The 22,524-nt window shown below is 38.5% G+C and overlaps 1 long non-coding RNA gene across 3 annotated transcripts in view; it reads left to right on the forward strand.

Annotated features, from left to right (window-relative positions):
• Positions 1–22,524, forward strand: part of LOC112991551 (uncharacterized) — a 105,531-nt gene that overhangs the window by 48,668 nt on the left and 34,339 nt on the right. For 2 of the 3 annotated variants that reach the window (XR_010390551.1, XR_010390552.1), the window contains exon 4: positions 10,712–10,825. This is a non-coding gene — a long non-coding RNA (uncharacterized LOC112991551). Of the gene's footprint in view, positions 1–10,553; positions 10,621–10,711; positions 10,826–22,524 lie in introns of all 3 variants that reach the window. The other variant, XR_010390553.1, reaches the window with a different exon arrangement.

Here is a 22,524-nt window from a genome sequence, read left to right on the forward strand (position 1 = left end):
ATGTTTCCAAGTAACTCTGTCCTTTGTGCTATGCTGCAGCCAAATCATTTCTTATGGATTGTAAGTGGTGGAATTGATTGCCAAGGCTATTTGAATGAAATTTCAGTTGGTACAATTATAATCCATTTCAAGATTCAGCATTTTAAAATTTCAACTTTCAGGCTGCTCACAAGGTATTAAATGGCACATGCAGATCTGTGATGCCTCTGTGTTCATGTAACACCCCTCCCTCCCCAACACCAGCTTTTTTAAAATTTTGTGCTCATATCATCTCCGGGTGATTAGGAGGATCTTTTCAGAGAAGCTTGTTTCACAGATGTCCGTTATTTAGCTAAATCTGCAGAATCAGGTTGGCATTCTTATGAGAAAACTTTTCTGATGGAATTTCTTCCTACATATAATTCTGATAGGAATAAATAGAAATTTGCAAGAGACAGAAGTGTCTCACAGATTCGATCATTTTGGCTCCTTGTTTTCAGTAAGAATACGGTAGGACATCAGTGCTGATGGTCAGAGTGAGTTAAAAGGCATTAGACTTGATAAGTGACGGGTAGAACTTTAGATAATAAAGTGCTTTTACTTTTGTTGAATGTCATTAACTTGTTTAAAATTGAATTTTGAACATAAAAGTGAACTACATTAAAAAATCATTTATATTATTCTAAAATGTATCTGGAGCTAGTTAGTTCTGGGTTGAAGGATTTGATAGTTTTCTTTCTTAGAACAGGAAAATGACAAAATGCTGAAACCACTTTTGATCAGTTTTAGCCAGTTGGCTCCGACAGGATTTGGTTCAGCGTTAGTCTTTCATTTTTTACAGTTTGTTGAACTGTTCCTGATCATTCAGTGACAGCACTTTGCAAAGATTAGGAGTTAACATTATGGATACCCCTTTTGGAAAGGCTGGAACACAAAAGCCGAAGAATGACCCCATTAGCTTAGAGCAGTGATTAACGCAGCAGAGAGACGGATTGGCCCTCCGTTCCGTCCCCCATCTTCAGCAGTAGCCAAAACTGAATGCCTAAGGAAACGTATTAGAACAAGGAAATTATATTTATTTCTACTAAGTACTCCCTCTGTGTGCAGCCAGAGGTATACTGAACCAGGCATGGTTTCTATGTATTTAGTAACCCCAGTGGATTTCTCTCCTGTGAGCTTTTGCAGTCTTTGAGTCCTGTGAACTTTGAGAATCCACATTATTCTCGGGCAAGGAGTTCCACAGCTTAACCGAGGTGCTGTGAAGAACTACTTCCTTTTGTTCCCTTTGAAGCTACCTCCTGCTAGTGAAAGGACTGGAGGATACATCAGGGAATCTTACAGCTGATAACAGCTTATTGAGATTCCAATTTTGAAACATGATTCATCTTTTAAAGAAATCAGGTTTGTATGGTACACGAGTGCAACTAAGTAATCCAGGACAAAGCAACCGTAAGCAGGAAACAAAGTAACTATGAACCTGAAGGGTCTTTACTTCAAGAGAAGTAACTTCTGAGCAGCCCTATCAGTTATAATCATGAGCATAATAAAGCAAAAAATCTCATGATAGGCGTCAGTTAAAGGAAGCACTTAAGCATATGTTTAACTCCACTGCTATGTTTCAGCCAAAGTATGTGCCAGGGGATTTTGCTGAATCTGGGTCTTATTCTTGAAGTATTTCTGTATTTATAAAACTGAGTTCTGCTGGAACATATCTTGTATATTATGCTTAAACGTTTTCTTAAAAAACACCATGTGCTTTCCACTGTGTTAACATTTGATGCATGTTATCAGATTTCCTTACTTTTGTGTGGAGCACTATTAATTTATCCAAACAATTGGGATCTCATTGAGATCATTGTGATTTTCAGCTTTCCAGTGATAGAGGGAAGTGGGAAGTTGAGAGGAAATGTCTCACAAAACCTGCCATTTAAAAAACATACAAAGAACAGTCATCAGTCTTTCCCATTTTGAGACACAAGATCTCCTTGGAATGGGTTAATAAATGCTTAAATACTGATTAAATAAACAAAAAAGAGCTGACAGACTTTGAGAGCTAAATTGTCAAACTTACCACCTTCTAAAAGTTAGGCTTTTAGGCCTAACACATAGGCTGTTTTATAAACGCACCTGTAGTTAATTCAGTTAGGACTTAGCCAGAAGTCACAAGGTATGTTTAAGGTGAGACTGTTCTTAAGCTCTGCTGGACATAATAAAACACATGTATTAAGTGTTCCTGTAGTCTGTATACATTGTTGAACTCTTAGATGAGAGGATGAAAAGAGTGGGCAGCGGATTTATCCATCCTTCAGTGGGCGTAGAGCAGAATTGGAAATGAGGAAGTTGCAACTGCCCCAGCTGCTCTTTGCTTGCAGACCCAGGAGCACTTCATAGCATCTCTGTTTAATAAGAACCACTTGCTGTGTTTGTCAAACACACTGAGAGCTTCAAATGGAAAGCAGCGTGAAGAGCAAAGTATTAAAATTACTATTTGCTCATTAAGTTTTGCAGACTGCAAAACAAAACCAAACGACCAGCCAAACATACTTACAAAATCATATCATTGAGAGACTGATTTAACTAAATCAGCTTAAATTTTAACCGCCTGTGGGAGTTTTTCCTTACTTGATTTCATTTTGAGAAAGTTTTCTAATGCAAACAGACTTTGCAAGATTTAATCCACTAAAGCTGAACTGTCTTAAATGTCAAATCTTCTGGGCAAGTTATTATAGTAAATGTAACATGACATCACATAATGTAACATTAGTATTCTCAAATGAGTATTTTAGTAGGGAACCAGGTTGAAACTGGGGACAAGTTGTGTATATATTTGCTCATGTATATCCTGAATTTCTTTTGAAGCTTGGAAGAAAACAGAATCATTTTTTTCCATATGACATACTAGGGCACTGAAAGTTCAGAACCAGAGTGTCAGAAATTCTCAAATGCTATTTAGACAGCAAAATAAAAGACTGGAATTTCAAAAATGCTCAGCACCACTGCCACTGAGCTATTCTAAATATCTGATCATAAGAACAGAAACAGTAACTAGTTGATGCTCAGCTCTGTTGAAAATCTGACATCAAAATCCAGCATCAGTGGTGGGCTTCTAGCCCTGGAAAATAAACAAATAAGATGTTTTGTAGCTCTTGGCTACAATTATGTTTTCCCAGGTAACACAAAAACTATGATTCAGTGCATGAAGTCAATATGGATGCTTAGTACTCATAGAATGCTTTAAACAATATGAGTTTCTGAGGTTTTTTTGTTTGGTGGTTGTTGTTCTTTTTAAAGAGGAGGCCAGTAAAGGGAAAGGAAACACCTCCGAAGGAATAAAAAACCATCGTAACAGTAGAATAAAGACAAGAGGAATGACGGTATAACAAAATGCCACGGCGACGCATGGCTGGCAACGAAAGATGGAAGCCACCAGAGCAAGTGTTCAGAAGTAGCTTGTGGTGGTGATGCCAGGAGAGGTAAAAGGTGGGAGTTATTTTTCCCACAGTGAACTCCAGTTGAGCAAAAATCAAAAGGAATTTGTTAGGATCCATACATACAGAAATGCTGCTGCTCATCAAGACATCGTAAAAAGACATCATAAGAACACCATTATGAGATTGGCGTGGGCCAGAAATGGCCAGATTTGCTGTATGAAAACGATCACTGATTGCTGTATTTTCAGATGAAGTAGGAAATTGGTTTACTTCTAAATCAGATTGGCAGCATACCATTTGTTATTAAAAAGAAAAAAACAAAAAACAATAACCTAACCAAAAACCTCAAATATACAATTTTAAAATCAGTGATTTTATTGATCTTCCAGTGGGCTTTTATGTCATATATATCCTCCTAGTTAGTACCGATACAATAGATGTATCTTAACATAGAATACTTAAGTAATTCTGTTTTCTTTCTTGAAGCTGTTTGCTGCATTTCAGGCAGGTTAACGCTGAGTGTTTTTCTGGCTCCTAGGACTGACATTCAGCTTTCTTATTATGTCTTATTAAAGGCTCTGTCAAGCTTGAAAATCATCCAAGCTAAAATAAAAACAGTGTCTATAGAGAGGGACACAATATGGTTTAGTTTTCCAGCCTAATAATATGTGAAGAGTGGGAGAGAGGGCAGGGTAAGACTACATAAGGCAGTATGTAAGGTTACTTTAGCCCTTTCTTTAACAGGAAAGGGAAAAAAGGTATTTATTTTTTAAAGAACAGCCTATATTTGTAAAATCCTAATTGATTTGCTAATATTATTGACAGAGGTTGCAAACATTTCAAGACACTGAACAGCAATTCGCAGTAATTCTGTTTTGCTTTGTGAAGATAATTAAGCCACCCAACAGCTGTGTGGCAAACATTAGTGCTGTACTACCCTGTCCCAGGAGACCAGCATCAAGGCAGGAGTGATTTGACCAAGCGACTGTAGTAACTGCGTGGCAGAACTGGGGCTAGAATCAAATCTTAGCAACCCATTAATGGTGAAGTTATATATGTTATGGCTGAGGAGGGTGAAGGCATGTTGGTTTTATGTAAAACCCCTCATTCAGTGTGATATGCAAATACAGAAGAGAAAGTTGTCACATGCGTGGAGAAAAAGATACAGCTGTGCTAAACACTGTACAAACTGTTCAGTCTAACTATATAAAATAGGTAAAAGTCTGCTATAAATTTCTTTTAAACCAAAGTGCAAAGTAAGCGCTGTCCAAATTGAGAGAGATTTAAGCATGCATCTTGAACTTTTTCTTGAATCCAGGCCCTATATTGGCTACAGAGGACGCCTTTCAATCATAGACTTACTCTAATAGCATTTCTGAAAATGTGCTGCACGTTGCATTATTTCAAACTTACTAAAACCTCATATGGTTTGTACAGTATCCTTCTTCTCTATAAATAAGTAATAGCTGCCCTTTGTCCTCTGGAAGCCCAGTAAAGGCCCTGGCAGGACATCACATAGCCTCTCCGTATAACTTGCCAGCTATTTGTGGAACTCTGCCGCGGTGTCACTAAGAAACAGAGTTGGAGGTGACAGTTCAGATTTTGCATCCTCCTTCCGGAAGCCATTTCAATTATGCAGCCAGTTATGTATCTTACTGTGCATTTATAGCTTAAGGAATCACTTGCAGATGAAAATAGTCCTGGGCACAGCAGAGATGGACATAGAGCGAAGGCAAAGGTACAGCTCTACTATTGCTTTAAGATACTGAAATTAATGTATGTTTACTGGGTTTCTGTTTCAGTGAGAATGTTAAAAAGACTAAATGTAAAGATGATCTAGTTCAGTAAAGATGCAATTTACAGTGATAAAATACTTACGTGAACTGTCAAATAGCTACTTAAATAGGTTTATATTAAAATTGTATATTAAAACAAAATACGGATTTCCATTCCCTACTTAATGTTAGTTGCTGTCACTTTGATTATTAAAACTGAAAATATTTTTTCAGTTGTTATTGTTTGCTGAACTTTTTCTGCATAGATAAATAATTATCCAAGATCACTTGACTTAAAATTCTAAATTTAAATAATTAAACTTTTTTCTGCTTAGTCAAAATAAAAGATTAAAGAATGTATAAAAAGTAAGCATGTTGTTTTCACTGAGGAATACTGTTTTCAGATGTTCATCTGTGTTGTACTGTACAGGAGCAAACATGTTAGTAGCAGAAGAAAACAAGTATCAGATTATTCGAGGTTTTTTTAAAGTTTTTTTTCTTGGGTAACTGTCAGGTCTCAAGTAAGCTGTTTAAACTGAGAGTATAAAGTCAGAAAGGTCAGGTGTCCTATCCCACATGTCAGTGGATTAGCTTCTGCGTAAAAGAGCGGTTTTCAAACTTTTTCAGTTTGTGACTGCTAGAAAAATTGCAAAAGGAGAGTGGTTATTTAGATCTTCTGAGGTCTCTTGAAACCTCAGGCTAATAAACTTGTGGCCAACATGTAGGAACTTGCTCTCCAAGCCACCTGTCACAGAGTTCATTTCTGTCCTCCATGGTCCCCAGATGACAGGTTGCAAACTGCAGACCTGCCGCCACCCAGCTGGTTCGGTGGGGTGGGGAAAATCTTCTCCCTCTGGCAGAAGGAGACAGAAAAGATGTGGTTTGCTAGGCTCCCATGTACACACCAGCGTATAGGCCAGCACAGGTAGCTTTTCCTGGTGATGGAACAGGAAACTGGATTTGAGCAACAGGTACACTCATTGCAAAGACTTTCATTTCACTCTTGTTTTTTTGATGACTTGTCTGAGGTGACTTCTGCCTTGTTGGTAGGCTTCTCTGAGACGTTCAGGACAACTCACAAGCATAGTTTGAGTCATATGCCTGATCTTTAGGCCATTCCTGTGTCGTGTTACTGGTGAAAAGCACAAAATGCACTGAATTTATCCCATGCACTTTTTCAGGGCAGGAATACAGTTTAGGAGAATTCAGAAGTTTAATTGAAAATACAAGTTTTATTTGCAGTGCACTACTGCAGTGACGCTTCATACAATACATGTGGTAAATGTTGTAAAATAGCCACTAAGTTCAGTATAATGCTCTGGGAAATGTAACAATGTTTCAGGTGAAAGCAGTATGTGCACAAGATAGTAAACAACAAAGATGATCTTTCTGTAAACAGAATTTGCCTGGATTTTACATACAGTTCGTGTTTTTGAAAGTTATACCTGCATTAGTGGTACGTCACTTGATTCATCATTTAGTTTACGTACATCTACATTTAATTTACCTACATCTGCACCCTTGGAGCTGCATACGAAAAAATGTATCTACCGTGAGGATTTTTTCTAATAAGGATAAGACAGCAAAAATCAAAACCGAAATTAAAGACTCCCTTAAACTTTGTGAGTCTTTCACTGTTTTGCTGTTGACTTAATGAATGCTCAGTGCAAAATTACAACTGCAAAGTTGATGCCATTGAAAGGGAAACTTGGGCGTGTTTTATGGATAGTTTGTTTTCCTTGCTTATTTGTGATTATGCAAACACTGTATTTTTGGGAAGGTGAGAGAAAATCCTAAGGGTAACTCTCAGAACAAAGACAGACTCATTTTAGACACTGGTCTTCGTGCAAGCTGACTTTTTTTGACTTCCCTCATAATGTGTGCTGTTGGAGTTGTGGTTTGCAGTTTGCAGCATGTGGAACCCCAGGGTAGATGGCCTCAGTTACATGGGTAGATTCTGTGAGAAATAATAGTGTCAGTGGACTTCAGAGTGGATGAATGCCACTATTATTCTACAATTATATATTAAACGTTACCTGTATTACCCTCTCAGGACAACAGCCTGCAGTTCCAGAGAAGAAGCACATAATGTGACATGAAGAAAATGAAAACATATTTAAATAGAATGTCTCCAGGTTAGTCTGGGGAGAGATTAAACTGGCTGGAATTCAGCCCAAGTATTTTGTAGGTGCCTGAGCTGATGAAGAATTAACAAAATGGGAGAGTTAAAGGGATATGCTTAGCTTGCCATTTTTCCCCCAGCTGGTAAAATCCGGTATAACATTTCTAAAATACTGTTCGAATATTGTGCCTTGTTTTGTTTTGCATTTAGTTACTTTGAAAAAATAATTCCAGGCCTCTTTTCTTTTCCTGCTAATGTTGGACAAGGTTTCTTTCAGCAGTGGTCTAACTGGCTGACTTAAAATAGGAAAAAAAGCTGTGAAATACAGCCTATAAATAAACAAAAACAGAAAGGCTTCTTATGTGCTTGTGCCCTCCTAACTTCTTTCTCTGATGATAATCTCAGTGATTATTTATAACTGCATGAAAACAGTGTCTATTTGCACGAATACCAAGAAGATGCATCTGATTTAGTTGTGCATATGAAGAAAGGGAAATGCATAAAATATTTTTCATTCTTCTTGTTAATTCTTGATTGAAATCCTTTGAATGTTGTTATTCTTTAACTAGCACAGACAAAATACCCAGACTGTCACCAAAGGCAATTCCTTAATTTGTATTTCAGAGGATAAATGCATAGAACACACTATCTTATTTTATGGATATGTATGTGCATAGATAAATGTACATTGGTTGTAATGAATAGCGGTATAGCAAAACTCTATCCAGAGTGAAGCAGAGAGAAATCCCTAGTGGCATTGCAATACATAGATTGCAGTTGCAGTTAGAGAAAACCTGTTTAATTTGTGAAATTAGCACTCGCTGTCTGTAGGCATGCAAAATACTGTGCATTCCATTTCGAGGGTACGGAAGGAATCGGTACCTAACGTGCTGTAGGACACGTACAGCATGTGAAAGAGAAAGCCAGGACATAACGAGCTTTGAGAGTTTGGGGAAAAAACAAGCAGTTTTATGTACAAATCAGGCTGATACTGTGTTCTCAGTACTGGAGACAGAAAAATTTTATTTCCTTATAGCAGAAGCAGACCAGTTTGTAGTGATGGGCTTGCTGGTGGAAGCTAACTGTGGGTTTTCTTTTTAATTTACAGTATTTTATTTAAAATAATAGAGTAATGTTTCAAATACAGATTTACCCAAATACTTATGGCTCCACCGTAGAACAAAATCTATGAAGAAAAGAAAACAGATTATAGATTTTGGTCTGCTCAACTTGACATTGTATCTTTAAGAAAACAGTCTGTTCTTGGGAGCTTAGTTTGTACTGATAGTCAGACATGATTTTGGGGAGGGAAAGAATGTATATAAAACATTTTATGGAAAATGTCATTAGGAAGAGTAAATATTATTTCTCTCTCAAAAATAAAATCATAGTAAGCACCCTGCAGAGAATTTTGATCTTTATAGCCAAGCCATAATGTAACTGTTCGTAGCCAACTCACAGAGTCCAGGCAAGGAATACAGTATTCTTTTTCCAAATGAGAGTAAGTGCAGTTGTGCACACACCATCTTAATATGATTCTTTAATTTACGTTGTGCATTTTCAGTGCAGTGCTTTGAGGAGTAACTGTATTAAATTTTAATAAATTTTAAGCTAGATCAGAGCATTTTTTCTGCTGTTTTGGTGAATAATTATAGCAGCTGCTATTTAAAGTACTTTAATAGTACAACTTTACATCTTCAGAAATGCAGAAATATGAGAAACAAAAATTCGGTATAATGTTATTTAAACCTTTTTCAGCAAGATAGTAAGCCCTATCAGAACCTTTTTTTTTAATGAGCTGTACCTTGGGTAAGGTGAAAGAATATGTGACTAATACAGCAAGTACAAGTAGCTGATGATATGTTAGAAAGCTGTACTTACCTACCAAAATGTTGTGCACATCATTAATTGGAATTAGTAAGTTGTGAATTTTTCAAAGCAGTAAAACACAAATCAGATTCCATCATAGGTGTGGTCTCCTCCTTATTTAAAAGATGTTTTGCCGATGACATTTACAGGCTTTTTCAATGTTAGATATACTGCTGCTTGTGTCAGCAGTAGGTCTTCGCTCAACTCTCACACACGAAGGATAAGAAAACATATTTCTGCATAACTTTCTGAAGAGATACAGAGTAAGAGTTCAGTCACTGAATAGGTAAGATATCATGCCCCGAGTATGACTTACCTGTACAGAAGACGGAATTTTCCATTGTAGATTTTGGCACTAGGTCTTGCCTCAAAGCAGGTTCTTTTTCTTAACAAATTCACACACCTGAAGAAAAGACCATTATTATAATCTGTCCTTAGCTAACATGTGTGGTTGTAGTTTCCTGTAGCTAAACCTACCCTTGCAACAGCCTTCTAACAAAAGGAAGATGGTGCCTTTTTGCTTTTGGTACTGGGATGCTTGGAGTGATTCCAACCATCGTAAACATTATTGTCTCTAAGATTGAATTATGCCGCTCGGTGTATTATTAAATGCACTGACCAGTTGCAATAAAACTTTTGAATGGTCCTGTGAGGAAATTTGGGATTGTTCCTAGAGAACAAAGTGTAGTGTAAAAGGTAGATGATCTTTTTCCACCAGCTGATTTTTCACATGCAGCACAACACCATTTCAAATACTTTTGCTGGATCTTAGGGCAACCAAGAAAACAGTTGGTTATGAAAATCAGATGTGTAAAGTATGTAAGTGTTGCAGAGATCGTCAGAATATTTTACTCTTTTTATACAGTCTGCTGTTGCTGTGTAGAGAAGTGGATTCATGATTCCATGGTCAACTCACATGGACCCTTTCTTGATTTTGTTGAAAATAACGGATCAGATTTAACGTATAAACTCAAGGCCGTATAGCAGAAGTGGATCGATACGTTGGGTTGCTGGCTTGCATGCTCACCAGATTTCAGCTACATCATTGCTTACATTGAAGAATTCCAAACAGTATGAAGGTGCAGTGAGTCATGCTGTTAATAAATGCAAATGTGGCATTCTTCCATAAAAGGCAGTTTTCAAAGTAGTCACAATGAAGATCTGAAACTCAGAAATTAAAAGCTTTTCAGTTTGCTTCAAGCAAAGGTCATAGTTTGAGCCACTTGCCATTGAAAACAGATCCATCAAAAAAAAAAAAAAAAGTAAAGCGAGCTCCAGACGTCTTCTTGGGTAACTGAACTCTAAATGTTAAGGGTAATAAGCTTTTGTATAGGAGATCTTATTTTAAAACTGCCTCCACTTATTACCATTTTTTAGGGAATCCTGTGGTACTGACTTCTCATGAGTTGGGATGTTGTCATTGACAGCTCATTGGGATTTTCAGGTATGCCAGTGTTGAAGTTAGACAGTACTTACATTCCTGTAGGCACAGAGAATAAAAGTAATTTTGGATACAATTCTTTTCTTAATTTCAGATCCACTGATAACATGCAAACTGGAGTCCGCCTGCCGTTGTCTGTTTGAGATACGACATTACAGCTAACAAGGGAGGCTAAGAAGTAACGTGATGCCAGACAGAAGTATTTTGGGTAAGTTACCTGTGTCAGCTGAGAAGTTGAAAAATGATTTTTCACTTGGAACAGAGATTCGTTACTGCTCCTTTGTAGTTAAGGCATGCTTTAGGAAGCATTGATTAAAAAACTAGTAGGTTGTTCACAGAAAATGTTCATACTTTCAGAAGGCAAGGGAATCAAAACCAGCACGTTCCTGGAGGGTATGTTTATTTAGGGCATGCTGGTGTAGGCTAAATTTTTGGAAAGCTTTGCAGTCCAGCAGCATTGCATTCTAGTTTTGGTTGGGTGTAACACACTGCTCTTCGTAAACTCCGCAGCTTCCGTATTCTTGCAGTTACATCCTTCTCAGTAAGCTTACATTCAACAGCGTGTCAGAAAAAAAGATTCTCGTATTTGGACTGCATTGAATAACATATCTGTTTGAGGAGTCTCAGTGCCTTCAGAACCATGTATTGATTATTATCCAGCATAATCTAAATAAAACACGTCCCACAACACACACGTAATCCCTGTGGGTTCATTATTTAAATAGGCTCAACAGGCTTTTATGTCCTTCATGAACTGTTAAAAGCTTAGTTTTGATGTGATAAACATTTGGCTTTTGATACTATTAGTTCTTAAATATACCCATACTCTGCTACTCATGTTAGCATGGATAGTTCCCTCATAACTCAAGAATTATTTAATTGTTGTAATATAGCTAACAATATAGCTTGACTGTATTGACGTCTACTATTGTATTTAAGTGGAAGTGAGAGGTCACACAATTTCCATTCATATCAGTAGCTCAGTCAGTTCAAATCTGTATTTTTACATACTCACATCAGTGTACAACAGCATAACTATGCAGCTGATTACAAGAAAATGCTGCGTAGCTCCTTTATGTCACTTGGAAATAGGGTGCTGGTATGGTAAACTCAGATCAGTCTGCATATGACCACGTAGGCATCACCTAAAGATAAGCTGAGTATGCATTTATGAAACAATTCCTGAACAGAAGAGGGTTTTATATGGTCATGTTTGGGCTTCTATCCCTTCTTTTAATGCATCCCAAATCTGAGAATCCTTATTACAGCAAAAAACTTTTCCTTACTATAATATCTGAGCATGAGATAAGATCTCGAGTCCTGTTCCTAAAGTTAATTGACCCTGACTAGGAATCATTTGGATGAATTCTTCCTTATTTTTCCACTTTGTAGAACTGGTGTACAAGCATCTACCTGACAGGTCAATGCTATGAAATACAGATTGGTTTCCAGAAGTTTGCACTCTTAAGAATATAGGTGTTATATGGGAAGTGATGTAATACTGACTGGATTGGTCTGATATAGCTGAAAAGGCACATTAATGACAGGCAGGAGAATTAAGGCTGATTTTCATGGGCTGTCTTTTATATCTAGGGTACAGAAAATAATCATCAGGACTAGAAAAGTCTCACCGGTTGTCCTTTTTATTGTTCTGTTTGGCAAGTCATCTCTCACTCTCCATTGATGGTCCTCTTTCCCTGTGTAGTCTTTTTCTAGGTGATGAGTTGCTTCTATTACAGACATGTGACACTGACTAGTAGATTCACAGTTCTGCATCTGATTTCCCTATGATTTTTACCTCATCCCTTGGATATTTGTTGTCAGTTCCAAACAATAACTTAAACAGAGGTCCCTTTTCTGTTCCAGATTCAGTCATTCATTTCATTGTGACAATACAGCCATCCTTCGTAGGAGAAAGCATCCAAGCTTGTGGTTCCCCTTTACCTGTTCATCCTACATTGGGGTATTTTGTTGAAATCTTGCCTTCTACCCTTTCTATCCTCTTTTTCCCCTCCCATTTTCCAGAGTTTCTTATAATCTCCTGTTTTGATAACTGCAGCACTTTCTTGCTGATCGCCGTCCTAGTTGGGCCCAAGTAATAAGTAGGAACTTGTCATTAACCGTTTTATCTTACTGATGACATTTTTGTAAAAGCAGTAGAGAAGAGATTACGTCTGGTGTTATACCACTGCTAGGGCACAGGAGTATTCACTTTCTAGCATTGTTGTTCTAGTCATTATGCTCCTTAGCCACTTCGAGCTGACATTACGTATCCTTTGAACTGGTGTGCACATGCTATATGTGTTTGCTTAGAGCTGCGGAAGAGTTTTGAGCACCTTAAAATAGTGCTTCTTGGAGCAGTTGGAGGAATGTACCTGACATCTACCATACTTTAGGATGTGAAAAGATGAGCAGAGACTAGCTAAAAGGAAGGATTCCCAAAATACTGGTATATTTCTCATGGTACACACATCAGAAAAAGGCATCTAACATGCCATCTTTTTTGCAGAGAAGGTGGTAAAGCCCCATATAGACTTCTCTTCTGCAAATGTAGAGCCTGGGAAGCTGCCGTAACCCTGGCCTCAGTGAGGGACAGCACAGTTCTATTTCTGGAGGGGTGGTACCCAGCAAAATAAATTTGGCAACTTCTGATCTAAGGTGTTAGCATTTTATCATCATGATATTCTTCTGACTCCCACACATGAGCATTGAATGACCAGTGCGTCAAAAAGGGTCATAGTTGCTTAAATAACATTGCTTTTTTGCAAATGAGCAATTAAGTTATGAAAAAAGCCTCTTCTCCCATGGCCGCTGGCATTGATACTTCTCTGCAGTATTTATCACCTAAGACTCTGCAGTGAATTCCTTTTGTCAGATATGCAGTACAGCTTTGCTGTGGTAACCTATTGTGTGACCTCCTCAAGCATGGGCAGTAGCAGAGCAACTGCAGGCTGATGCAAGTGAGGTTCTGCTCCCAATTACAGTGGACCTGCCTCGGTTGTCTTCACAGCCCTTCTCTTCCCTCACTCCGTTCCTTTTTTGCACTATTCCTTCAGCACTGATTTCTTCTGGCCCCTGGCACAGGTTCCTGTGGTCTTAGTGCAAAATATGTGCCCTCTGCAGCAGCTGGTTTCTGCCTCAGTGGGATTTTCCAAGACTCTGAAAACATTTGCTTCCTTCCCTGCACCTCCTCAGTCGTATCTCCAAATCAGAACAATGTCTGCACAAAAATTTGGCTTGACATAAGTCTCATTACGTAAGTGACCACAGAGGACAGTGGTGAGCCTAACATCTCAGCTTGAAGTAAAAGCTGATCTGCAAATGACAGTGGCCCTTTAAATTGCAGCTTATCAAAAGGGATTCCAGCAGGGAAAAAAAGTTAAAAAAGAATTCCTGTGAAATTAAGAATTACAGTAATTTTTTTAAAAAGCATGAATTAATGTTTAACTGTAAGATTCTTTTTTGACTACAGACTGAACAAGGAAGGAAACAAAACATTTGAGCTCCCTATGTAAGGCAGCTACTTTCTCTGTGCCTTTTTCTTTCCTCTGTTTAATTCCCAATACCCTAGAGATACAGTTTCCTCCCTTAGCAGAGACTGTGACCTTAAAAATAGCAGGCGCCAAAATAAACACAGAAAAAAAACACTTCAGTTGTTCCACGTACATGGTAAGTAACCAAAGCCATGTCCATGCTAAAGCTGAAATTCATAATCCTTTTTGGAGCTGGAAATCGGGCTTTTGTTTCTCTGTATTTTGTGTTCGTGCCACATGTCAGATAAATTTGTTAAAACTTCCGACACCATTCGTCAATAATTTGGTCATCAACGTAGGAAAGCGGTGATCCCAGAATGTTTTCAGTGTTGTCCGTTCTCATCATGGGCTCTTTTCATGTGGATAGACATTGCTGCTTGGGGCCAGCTGGAAGAGCTGATAGTTTATCGAAGAGGAAACTATTTCTGTCACTTTTACCTCTAGTTTTAAAACTCCATCTCTGATCTAGTTGCCTGAAGGAATGAGAGGAGGAGTTGGTCCCGCCTGGACTCCCATTCTGGATTGAGGCCACAACAGGAATCCAGTCCAAAGGGAGCTCGAGGCTGTCTCGCTGCCACCGCTGCCTCCACTTCCGTCTGCAATTGGATCAGAGTTCACAGTTTATACAAAAGCCTTTTCCAGGAAAGGAATTTATCATTAAACAGATTTGAAGGGGAAAAAACCCAGCCTCCAACCTATTACGTTAAAGGAAGGCTCATGTCCACACATTAAAGCCTTTCCCAGTTCACTTGTTGTTAACAGCTGTACTTTTCAGTCAGGAGCCCTCCAGTGGTATATAACCAAAGAGGACGGAAATATGGGAGAAAGAATACTTAAGGATGTTAAGTCCACAGATTACATCCCCACTGACAAGGGCTTAGTGTAAAGGGGAGTGTTTTGAGAGCCTGGCCATGTACTGCTATCTTTATGCCATTTTGTAGAAAAAAAGTCAGTCTGGTCTTGTTTATGAATACTTCTCAGTGGGCATAAGTGTTTTCTGGCCTTGCACACAAAAGTTGTTAAAAACCAATAGAGATTCAAGAGTAGCAGGCTGTTGCATTTTCAAACACATTTCAAACTCTTCTCCCCCAAACACCGAGTAGCACTTGCTCAGACCGTCACAAAACACAGGTATTCCCTGTACTGTCCGAGGCCTGAGTTCATGTTGTAGAAGTGAATTTTCTACTTCTTTCCCAGAGGAGTATACCAGCTAAATTTATGTGACGTAGAAAATATTTAGGTGCTGGAATACTTTCCTCTGGATATAGTCTAAAATCTTTCATTTATTTGGAAATACATGTGTTAGTTTTGAAGTTTCAGAACAGAACTTAATTGAAAAAGGATGAAACTTCTTTGATTAATGCCGACAGCTCAGGTCTTTTAGTTGTGGGGGGAAAAGGAATAGCTAGAAAATGAGCGGGGGAAATAGCAAAAGTATATTTTGTGTACTTTTCCATCTAAGATATAGCAAGGTTTGGGAAGATTTTTTTTAATCCGTCATGTTAGTCTAATCCCCTGGGAACTCATTTTGAAATTAAATATGCCAAAGCATTTATGATTTACAAAGAGGGAAAAAATAAAAGCTTTAAAAAATATCTTGTGTTTGATCTATTTGTCGCTATGATAATATTGACAAAAGGCAAAAGAATGGCCTTCATTTAGCGTATTATTGTTGGCTTGCTTTAATGCTTTCTTTTTAAGGGCAAACTTCCATTTAGATGTGAGATTAACTCTTTCACTGTTGCAAAGGAATGAAAGACTGAACCTCTGAACATAAAACTGCTGTAAAGAGTGACTCTAAACTAGGTAATCTGTATATGATTGCTGCTCAGAAATATGCAACACATCAGAAGGATCCTTTTAAAAGTAAAAAACATATATGGAATAGTTTATGCCGGATGTATGCTTCAAAATACCTTTGAAAAACAGTCTCCCATCTAAAATCCAAAACATGCTGTTAATTATGCACTTATAAAAGTAGTTCAGAGAATAAATACTTTATGAGAAAAAAGGAATATTAAGAATCTCATAAACTCTGAGTGTGCATGTGTAAAATAAGAGTCTGTCTTCACTGTAGTGTGAACTGGAGGCCCAACTCAGGTGTTCTGTTAACTCAACTTCAGTCACCCACAAAAACTTCTGGTTTTGTGGAGTGTTTCTCACCTGAAAAGCAAAGCTAGTCCTTTGGGAGCCTGTTTTGAAGAACCAGTGCTACTGGTGCTTAAATTGGTAATGCAATAGAAAAGTGGCGAGAGACTTCCAACTTGAGTTAACACAGTCATGCTAATCCAGTCATGCTGTGCTGTTAATGAAACCGTTCTGGTGGCCCAAGTGCCATTTGTCGGTGCAGTTACTGTCGCACAAACGAGAACTGCCACAACGTTAAGTCTGTGCTAGAACTGCATCTTCGCAGTACTTGCCCAGAGCAGCTTCAGGCCAGTGGTCTGGGCACTGGAAACCGCCTCGGCTGTGGGAGTACATCAGGAGATCAGCTTTTAAGGTAGATGAACTAGTCTGTTGCAAACACTGTGCTCCAGTGGGTAGGCTGCTGCTTATACTAGCCGTGCTAGTTAGTTTGAAGCCCACCGGATAGCTGAGAACTCATTAAGGTTGGCGTAAGAATGATTAACTAGCTCTGAGTTAGTAATGTCATGCCTAATGTTGCAGAGGAGGCACCTTTAACCTGAAGGTGAAGCTGTCTGTTGTCTTTACAGAGAAGCAGGTGTTACTGTGGCCATCCTTGAATTTCCAAGAGAAATTGCTAATTCGAACCATTTATTCCATTAACTTCTCATTGAATTATCATTAATAATAAAACTAATTGTATTGTTATCACTGTAGTATTTGTGGAAGCCTGTTGGCCAGAAAGCCTGATGCTCGGAATGTCTGTTGGGATATTTAATTTCATCTCCCTTGACAATGTGTGACTGTTCTCCTTTGTACATTTTCTGTTAACTATTAATGGTCTGTGTAACTTTGCAGAATAGGTGGAAGTCACTCAGGCCAGCACAAAGCACACAAAGATCCTTATTTGAAAAATGGATTTCATCCATTCTCAGCTCACTGTAATAGACTCCTATTCAAATGTTTTTATGGCGTTGATGTGATGTGTTTCTCATAGAGGAAAAATAATAACATACAGTTTGCTGCTGATGAATATGTGATATATTTTCACTGCTGTGAAAATCTTTAACATTTCAAAATTAAGAGTCTAGTAACTTGTTCAGCCTGTTTTTAAATGCCTATGCAGTGAAGCAGTCACCACTTCCTTTGGAGACGAGTGTGTTAATATTTATACAGCCTTACATACAGTTATTGTCAAAATGATTTTGTTTTTATGTTCTACCTAATATTTCTGTTTCATAATGTTATATTACTTCAGTTTTAACACAACAGTAGTTTTAAGTAATTTTTATTTCACACTGATGTCAACATGCACTGGGAATTTGGAGAGTTAGCATTTCACTCTATTTCCCTTAAGTTATATTTAAACCACGCTATTCAACTTTTCCTTCTCAGAATTTCCCACCAGGCTCTGGTTATTCGTATTGGCCAATACAATTCCATTTCTCTGTAATTAGGACTAAACTTTAAGATTGCTTCTTATACTGTAAGGAACTAATCCTGCAAAGAGATACCTTCTTTGGCTTATCTGTGTAGTCTTGTTTCAAGACTGTTTGCTCAGATGTGCAGGATCTGCTGTCTCTTGGCACTTTACGAACCTTTCATCACTACCTCACATCAGATTTTAACTGATCTCTTGGCTTCCATAGGTATAGAGCTCTTAGCATTTAAGACTGTATCATTGCAACACTTGCATTGTGTTACGCTTATTTTATTGGAGTCCTAATAAAAGAAAAAAATTTTGAGTGGTGTCCCATGGGGACACCAAAGAAAGTTATGGACACAGGAGGTATCAGAAATAAAGCTTATAACAAGCAGTCAAGCTTGTGCTTGGAGTTGTGGAACAGGAATGCCACTTCCATGGAAAATTCATTTGGTGTGCGTAGAGGCAGGGTTGTTCCTCTCCCCCCCCCCCCCCCCCCCCCACCAAGCTTCTTTTTCTGTTGTATTATTTTGTATCTTTGGAGTTGGGGAATGGATTTCTTTGCCTCAGGAACCTGCAGTATTTAAAATATAGGGGGGCATTGCTTTATTAAAACAATTCTTTTAGTTGTCACAGCAACTCAGCTTACATAAAAAGATACATTAAATCATAATGGTAAAACTTTTTAAAATAACAAGAAAGCACTCTGGCGTTCGTTGTTGTTGTAGTTGTTCATTTTATTCGAGATAGTGTTTGCAGCTTTAGTATTACCCAGTTCACAATCAGAAACCTACAGCATTTGCGTATTTGCAGCTGTAGCAATGTGGCTCTCTCTTGTCTGTATACCCATTGAGCTTCTCTGTTAGGAAATAGATTTATCAAAGGTGGATTCAAAACTACATACTAGAAAGCCAGACATGATACTTTGTCTGCCAGATATTTTTCTGCCATTCTTTTCCAAAACTTGACTCAATCAGATGGGCAGCAGCTACAGCATTAGGGACAGAGGTGGCCTTACAATTTTGAAAAGGGTCACTGAGGAGAATTCTTTGAAGCCCTTTTATAAAAATGATGATTAATTCTCTTACAACTTTTCTATACTAAAGGAAAACTGGAGGTCACCAGTTTGGGGTGGAGAGAAGGATGTGGGGTTAGGATCTGCATATAATTTTCAGCATTTATGAGTGATTATAGAACAGTTCACCAAAGAAGTGGAACCCCACAGGCCAAGACTATGCTGACAAAATTTAGTATTTTTTATCTTTCTCTACTGATTCGGCAGTAGAATCAAAGGTAAAAAATACTAGTATTTCCTTACTGCTCAAAACGTTTACTTCAATTAAGACAAAGTCTTTGTCAAAGAAATGTAGAATGTTATAATTAACATGCCTAGTCTTCCATTTTATCCCCGTTACCTGATTTTCAGTATCATTTTTAAATCTCACTCCTCATTTTTCTCTGTTGTGTTTTAATCTTTATTCTCATCTGTCTGCAATTGTCTCGCGTTTTCCTTTTGTATTTTACCTTTCTCTTTTTTCCAATTTCAGTCTTTTTTTCTACTTTTGTCTCCAGTGTGTTTAAGTTCATTTTTTCATTTTGCCTTAACCTATGTGTAGACTTTCCCGCTTTCAGTACTAATAAGAAAAGCCATTTCAAAATATAAATATTTTAAGTCCCCAATGAAATATGATCATTCCTATTGTAAAGGAAAGCAAACTAACGGTGATAGGTTCTGTGGCTCTTGACCACTGTTTACTATGCAAGTGGTATTCTTCCAGACTGATTGCCCTTTCTTGCTTACAAGCTTGAGGTGTTCTGCACCTACTAGCTAACTGACACTGAATAGCGCAGACATTCACACTGTTGCGAACTAATATAATATCCCCTCACAAAGGCACTGAAATTAACTCCAAGCCATTTTTTCACAGGCCTTGAAAGCTTGCGCTTGGCAGTTGTAGAGCAGACCAAAAAGTGCCATTTGAAGAAAAATACTGCTTCAAGTCTTAAAGTCCATGTGATTGCTTTGCATTTTAATTCTAGTTCTCCCTAGTTAAGGGCTAGAACCAACTTCTCTTTCATTTCCTCCCAGCTGTCAAAAGCAAGCTTGGCCTTGGCAGGTCTAGAAAAGGGCCTGGGATTTAGTCGAATACAGTGGTTTTGCCAGTGAGGAGAGCACTGCCTAATCTCTAGTAATGTATGTGTGTAGTTGCAAGAAAAGCAGTGGACAGCCACGTTACCAAGCGCTGTGCAGTCTTATCTGTGGGTACCTCACTTAGGTAAGTCAGAAGTGTAATGAAACTGCCACTAACTTACATCCCCAATATTCGTATTTCAATTAAAGTTGAACAGTAGGGTAGGTAGATTTTTGTTTTTTCAAGTGTCAGCAGGTGAAATGCAGCATATTCTTTTCCCAGGAGCTCATGCTAACATTTTTTTTTCATCTTTGTCTTGCTCCATGCAAGTTTGCTGGATTCTGCTTTGAGTTTTGAGTTCAAAGGAAGCCAGCCACTCATTGTGAAATAGCACAGAAACCGCTGAACTTCACCTGGCTTTGCAAGGAAATCTTGTGAAACCACGAGTTTCCCACACTTCCAGTGTGAAGCCTAGTGTTAACTTGGAGCTTTTTCCTCCCATCTCAGATTGGGCTTAGCTTAACTCCGAAGGATCACGACCCTTAGGGAACTTTTTCATGAACTTTGGCATGTTTTCAAGTTTGTAACGAAACTTGGAACCAGACATCTTTCCACGATTTTGGCGTTTTGTAACAAAAGCAAAGCACAGCTGTAATCAACGTAGCTTTTAAATCAGTGGTTTTAGAGATGGTTCATAACCTTTGAACGTACAGTGTACATGTTAAGCTTGGCAGGCATCCTGATTTTGGCAGCGTTGTGCAAGTTTGGAAAGAGCCGTTCCACCTGTTGTCACTGCAGTCTGGCAGCGCACTAGCACCACTGGAGAGATATGGACCGCTGCAAAATAAATGTTTTAGGGAAATAACATCTCCCATAAAAACACAGAGGCTATATTACGCTGTAAGCCTCAGCCTTCGCTGGAGTGCTCAGGGGTTGTGTAGCAGCTGGGCTCTTCAGACACTCCTCCCTGAGGGCTTGCGGGAGCGTGGACTGGAGTGGGACCTCCGCCACATGTTCATGGCATAGCACAGATGTCTATCCTGGGAAGCTCTGACTCCACTGATGGTACAGACCGTGGTAGTATTTCTCCTCCTGTCCCTAAAATGTACTACAGGTCTAGGTGGCCCAAACAAATCTCCTTTCCCTTGCTATGTCGCTTACTTGCTTGTATGGGAAGGTTCAGTCTGTAACTTGGAAATCTCTCATGTGTAAAGACACAGAGTTATGCAATGTTAGTGGTAGATGTGTCGCAGTCATATGTAAACTGTAGGCTAAAATTTTAGCTTTGCTGAGCACATTTTGCCCTGCTGTCTCTCAAGGCTCAGAGTTGCTTTCTGTCAACTCAGTCAGACAAAGCAGCTTTCCTCCATTTACCACCAGGAGATAAATTTTCAAAATAAGGTCTACTGGACAGTTTTTCCAGATAGCTGCTTCCCTGGGCCACATGCATGCTAGGCATGGTTACCTAACTTTTGGCTTTGAGCGCCAGCCATTTCTTTCCAATCAGCTGGTCGCCTTTCTTTTGCCTGTGTCTCATGGTCTGGTTTGTTGAATATCGAGTAACAGCATCACACTGGAGTGTGAGCTTTTGTGAGAAGAGAGAAGTGGGAACCAAACTGCTTTGCTCTTGCCCAGTCTCTCCTGATGTCAGTGTAACTGTGCAGAGCCTGTGTTTTCAGCGTGCCCATGTAGTTATTCCCTAGCTGTTTCACTTGTGTAAATTATATATTGTAAATCTTTATAAAACAGAAATATATTAATCATAATGCTGATTCTTTTTCATTACATAATTTCAGGGTGTGTTTTTCCTTGTATTATAGCTCCCTTTCCAAACATAGCACTAGCCCAGCCTTCTTGCTTCTTTTGTATCGTTAAGTAAATGTGAGGGAAATCTCCTCATCAAAAATCCCCATTTTTGATTTGTAGGAGGGTGACAAATACATAGTTTTTCTGTGTTAAAATTTGTTGTGTTTTTTGTTTTCTTTCTTCTGAGGGAATAGTGTAGAAACATCTGACTCTTTAAACCTGAAATTTGGCAGGTACCTAAATCTTTAATGAGTAGCATGTGCTTTGCAGTTTTTCCTGAAGATTTGCATATTGGCTTCTTAAGATGCATCAGTTGCTAATAATTCTACGAGCAGTCTGGTAGGTGCATAATTAAAAAAAAAAGTGCTTATTAATTCTTGGGGGTTTATGCTTTTGTTAGCTACGATATTATTTTGCTCTGATTTTACAGTTCCTGGCTTATTATGCATTAGATACCTAAATTTGGATGAAAAGTTACCTGCAGGGATAGGGGTAGATTCTGCTCTTTGAATGTTTATGTGCTGGTTTTGGTGAAAGCACTTTAAAAGCTGTGCTGAAAATTGTCGAGTTCCTGGAGCTGTAATAGAAAACATGAGTGTCTGGACTTGGAGGGAAGCATATGTTAAGATTATAGTGACTGAGTCACTGTTGATGGGTGGTCCCCAATCTGTATGGCATGCAGGGAATAGGGCGCCGAAGTGCCTGTGCTGAGATAGGTGAAGAGCTGCGCTCGTTTAAGTAAAAGTGTTCAAAAAGGAAACGCTGGACTGCATTTTACCTGAAGGGGGGGAATAAATTACGGTCCGGTTGCTTCTCAATATGGCTTTGTCTTAAATTTACTACAAAATAAGGTGAAGAGTTTGCTTAAAAGCTCAACATCTTAATGTTG

The sequence above is a fragment of the Dromaius novaehollandiae genome, chromosome 1 (genome assembly GCF_036370855.1).
Source record: "Dromaius novaehollandiae isolate bDroNov1 chromosome 1, bDroNov1.hap1, whole genome shotgun sequence".
Classification (NCBI taxonomy): Eukaryota; Metazoa; Chordata; class Aves; order Casuariiformes; family Dromaiidae; genus Dromaius; species Dromaius novaehollandiae.